Source organism: Rhynchophorus ferrugineus, unplaced genomic scaffold (assembly GCF_030347505.1).
Source record: "Rhynchophorus ferrugineus isolate W39M unplaced genomic scaffold, kcgeb_rfMv2 rfM554, whole genome shotgun sequence".
In the NCBI taxonomy this organism is placed as follows: domain Eukaryota; kingdom Metazoa; phylum Arthropoda; class Insecta; order Coleoptera; family Curculionidae; genus Rhynchophorus; species Rhynchophorus ferrugineus.
In genome coordinates, this window is record NW_027473131.1 from 39,589 (window position 1) to 45,000 (window position 5,412).

Consider the following 5,412-nt stretch of genomic DNA (forward strand, 5'->3'; position numbering starts at 1 on the left):
CTCTGAACGGATCCGAACGCGATCTTAGTTAGGGACATTTTGAAATGTAGACCATGAGTCTATGGCTCTGGTGCTTGTTAAAGGTCTGAGCTGGTCTTTCCTGCGTAAGTATATGGACATTTTGAAATGTAGACTATCTGTCTATGGCTCTGGTGCTTGTTAAAGCTCCGAGCTGGTCTTTCCTGCGTAAGTATCGGGGACGGTTCACGTACGGGTCTCCGAGCGCCTGTTCGGTTCCGTCGCGGCCGTATTGCGTAAAATTTTAGATAAGGACAGTGGGAATCTCGTTAATCCATGCACGCGCCTTCCTGATATGTTCGGGCATAGGCTGCGGTTGTCAAGTTGGTGGTAGTTAGTCCCGCCGTTTACCCGCGCTCGGCATCTCGATCCTTCTCTGAACGGATCCGAACGCGATCTGCTGAGCTGGTCTTTCCTGCGTAAGTATATGGACATTTTGAAATGTAGACTATCTGTCTATGGCTCTGGTGCTTGTTAAAGCTCCGAGCTGGTCTTTCCTGCGTAAGTATCGGGGACGGTTCACGTACGGGTCTCCGAGCGCCTGTTCGGTTCCGTCGCGGCCGTATTACGTAAAATTTTAGATAAGGACAGTGGGAATCTCGTTAATCCATGCACGCGCCTTCCTGATATGTTCGGGCATAGGCTGCGGTTGTCAAGGTGGTGGTAGTTAGTCCCGCCGTTTACCCGCGCTCGGCATCTCGATCCTTCTCTGAACGGATCCGAACGCGATCTGTCTGAGCTGGTCTTTCCTACGTAAGTATATGGACATTTTGAAATGTAGACTATCTGTCTATGGCTCTGGTGCTTGTTAAAGCTCCGAGCTGGTCTTTCCTGCGTAAGTATCGGGGACGGTTCACGTACGGGTCTCCGAGCGCCTGTTCGGTTCCGTCGCGGCCGTATTGCGTAAAATTTTAGATAAGGACAGTGGGAATCTCGTTAATCCATGCACGCGCCTTCCTGATATGTTCGGGCATAGGCTGCGGTTGTCAAGGTGGTGGTAGTTAGTCCCGCCGTTTACCCGCGCTCGGCATCTCGATCCTTCTCTGAACGGATCCGAACGCGATCTTAGTTAGGGACATTTTGAATTGTAGACCATGAGTCTATGGCTCTGGTGCTTGTTAAAGGTCTGAGCTGGTCTTTCCTACGTAAGTATATGGACATTTTGAAATGTAGACTATCTGTCTATGGCTCTGGTGCTTGTTAAAGCTCCGAGCTGGTCTTTCCTGCGTAAGTATCGGGGACGGTTCACGTACGGGTCTCCGAGCGCCTGTTCGGTTCCGTCGCGGCCGTATTGCGTAAAATTTTAGATAAGGACAGTGGGAATCTCGTTAATCCATGCACGCGCCTTCCTGATATGTTCGGGCATAGGCTGCGGTTGTCAAGGTGGTGGTAGTTAGTCCCGCCGTTTACCCGCGCTCGGCATCTCGATCCTTCTCTGAACGGATCCGAACGCGATCTGTCTGAGCTGGTCTTTCCTGCGTAAGTATATGGACATTTTGAAATGTAGACTATCTGTCTATGGCTCTGGTGCTTGTTAAAGCTCCGAGCTGGTCTTTCCTGCGTAAGTATCGGGAACGGTTCACGTACGGGTCTCCGAGCGCCTGTTCGGTTCCGTCGCGGCAGTATTGCGTAAAATTTTAGATAAGGACAGTGGGAATCTCGTTAATCCATGCACGCGCCTTCCTGATATGTTCGGGCATAGGCTGCGGTTGTCAAGGTGGTGGTAGTTAGTCCCGCCGTTTACCCGCGCTCGGCATCTCGATCCTTCTCTGAACGGATCCGAACGCGATCTTAGTTAGGGACATTTTGAATTGTAGACCATGAGTCTATGGCTCTGGTGCTTGTTAAAGGTCTGAGCTGGTCTTTCCTACGTAAGTATATGGACATTTTGAAATGTAGACTATCTGTCTATGGCTCTGGTGCTTGTTAAAGCTCCGAGCTGGTCTTTCCTGCGTAAGTATCGGGGACGGTTCACGTACGGGTCTCCGAGCGCCTGTTCGGTTCCGTCGCGGCCGTATTGCGTAAAATTTTAGATAAGGACAGTGGGAATCTCGTTAATCCATGCACGCGCCTTCCTGATATGTTCGGGCATAGGCTGCGGTTGTCAAGGTGGTGGTAGTTAGTCCCGCCGTTTACCCGCGCTCGGCATCTCGATCCTTCTCTGAACGGATCCGAACGCGATCTTAGTTAGGGACATTTTGAAATGTAGACCATGAGTCTATGGCTCAGGTGCTTGTTAAAGGTCTGAGCTGGTCTTTCCTGCGTAAGTATATGGACATTTTGAAATGTAGACTATCTGTCTATGGCTCTGGTGCTTGTTAAAGCTCCGAGCTGGTCTTTCCTGCGTAAGTATCGGGGACGGTTCACGTACGGGTCTCCGAGCGCCTGTTCGGTTCCGTCGCGGCCGTATTACGTAAAATTTTAGATAAGGACAGTGGGAATCTCGTTAATCCATGCACGCGCCTTCCTGATATGTTCGGGCATAGGCTGCGGTTGTCAAGGTGGTGGTAGTTAGTCCCGCCGTTTACCCGCGCTCGGCATCTCGATCCTTCTCTGAACGGATCCGAACGCGATCTTAGTTAGGGACATTTTGAAATGTAGACTATCTGTCTATGGCTCTGGTGCTTGTTAAAGCTCCGAGCTGGTCTTTCCTGCGTAAGTATATGGACATTTTGAAATGTAGACTATCTGTCTATGGCTCTGGTGCTTGTTAAAGCTCCGAGCTGGTCTTTCCTGCGTAAGTATCGGGGACGGTTCACGTACGGGTCTCCGAGCGCCTGTTCGGTTCCGTCGCGGCCGTATTGCGTAAAATTTTAGATAAGGACAGTGGGAATCTCGTTAATCCATGCACGCGCCTTCCTGATATGTTCGGGCATAGGCTGCGGTTGTCAAGGTGGTGGTAGTTAGTCCCGCCGTTTACCCGCGCTCGGCATCTCGATCCTTCTCTGAACGGATCCGAACGCGATCTGCTGAGCTGGTCTTTCCTGCGTAAGTATATGGACATTTTGAAATGTAGACTATCTGTCTATGGCTCTGGTGCTTGTTAAAGCTCCGAGCTGGTCTTTCCTGCGTAAGTATCGGGGACGGTTCACGTACGGGTCTCCGAGCGCCTGTTCGGTTCCGTCGCGGCCGTATTGCGTAAAATTTTAGATAAGGACAGTGGGAATCTCGTTAATCCATGCACGCGCCTTCCTGATATGTTCGGGCATAGGCTGCGGTTGTCAAGGTGGTGGTAGTTAGTCCCGCCGTTTACCCCGCGCTCGGCATCTCGATCCTTCTCTGAACGGATCCGAACGCGATCTGCTGAGCTGGTCTTTCCTGCGTAAGTATATGGACATTTTGAAATGTAGACTATCTGTCTATGGCTCTGGTGCTTGTTAAAGCTCCGAGCTGGTCTTTCCTGCGTAAGTATCGGGGACGGTTCACGTACGGGTCTCCGAGCGCCTGTTCGGTTCCGTCGCGGCCGTATTGCGTAAAATTTTAGATAAGGACAGTGGGAATCTCGTTAATCCATGCACGCGCCTTCCTGATATGTTCGGGCATAGGCTGCGGTTGTCAAGGTGGTGGTAGTTAGTCCCGCCGTTTACCCGCGCTCGGCATCTCGATCCTTCTCTGAACGGATCCGAACGCGATCTTAGTTAGGGACATTTTGAAATGTAGACCATGAGTCTATGGCTCTGGTGCTTGTTAAAGGTCTGAGCTGGTCTTTCCTGCGTAAGTATATGGACATTTTGAAATGTAGACTATCTGTCTATGGCTCTGGTGCTTGTTAAAGCTCCGAGCTGGTCTTTCCTGCGTAAGTATCGGGGACGGTTCACGTACGGGTCTCCGAGCGCCTGTTCGGTTCCGTCGCGGCCGTATTGCGTAAAATTTTAGATAAGGACAGTGGGAATCTCGTTAATCCATGCACGCGCCTTCCTGATATGTTCGGGCATAGGCTGCGGTTGTCAAGTTGGTGGTAGTTAGTCCCGCCGTTTACCCGCGCTCGGCATCTCGATCCTTCTCTGAACGGATCCGAACGCGATCTGCTGAGCTGGTCTTTCCTGCGTAAGTATATGGACATTTTGAAATGTAGACTATCTGTCTATGGCTCTGGTGCTTGTTAAAGCTCCGAGCTGGTCTTTCCTGCGTAAGTATCGGGAACGGTTCACGTACGGGTCTCCGAGCGCCTGTTCGGTTCCGTCGCGGCAGTATTGCGTAAAATTTTAGATAAGGACAGTGGGAATCTCGTTAATCCATGCACGCGCCTTCCTGATATGTTCGGGCATAGGCTGCGGTTGTCAAGGCGGTGGTAGTTAGTCCCGCCGTTTACCCGCGCTCGGCATCTCGATCCTTCTCTGAACGGATCCGAACGCGATCTGCTGAGCTGGTCTTTCCTGCGTAAGTATATGGACATTTTGAAATGTAGACTATCTGTCTATGGCTCTGGTGCTTGTTAAAGCTCCGAGCTGGTCTTTCCTGCGTAAGTATCGGGGACGGTTCACGTACGGGTCTCCGAGCGCCTGTTCGGTTCCGTCGCGGCAGTATTGCGTAAAATTTTAGATAAGGACAGTGGGAATCTCGTTAATCCATGCACGCGCCTTCCTGATTTGTTCGGGCATAGGCTGCGGTTGTCAAGGCGGTGGTAGTTAGTCCCGCCGTTTACCCGCGAACGATATCTCGATAAGTTAAAATTCAAAATGGTCCAAAGGTTAGGCTACTTTCGTAACTAATCGTATTACAATGCATGACCTTTTTTGATTAATGTGGTTTCTATTTAAAGCAGGTTTTACAGTTTTACCTAATTGTCAGTTTTCTGAATGTCTAAACTATTTTCGTCCAATTTTTTTGATTAATTCATTCCAATCGAAGGTTGTACGTATTATCGGTTGCGACGATACAGAATTCCATGTATCTGTGATTGATGAGCATGTCTTCATGTTCGTTGATCCTTCATTTCATTAGAACCAAATATAGTTGCCATGTGATATCGATTTGGCTCTGAATTCTCGTCATGTCGAATTGGTATTATATGGTCCCTCATAAGTAGGTGCACTTGAAGGTTCGTCAAATTATGCGGGCGTCCTCCCGCTATATTCAGGTATACATCGGAGGTTTTAATGCAGTTGTAACTGGCCTCACCGTTTAACCGCATATGATATACTGAAACGCGGATTTTATTCGCCATCGGACCGAACGGGCTCTAGAAGTACAATGCGGGTAATGATCGAATTCAGATGAATGGAATTAGTCTCCAATTCAATTTCCGCACGGGGCGATGTTTTTTAATTGTTTTTTGATAGTTCATCGCATTAGGTCTGAAAACTGTATATTTAATAGTCTCATAAGGTATAACTTATAAACGTATCTTGTGGTTCGTCTTCGAACTGAACGTACATTTAAGACAATGTTCCG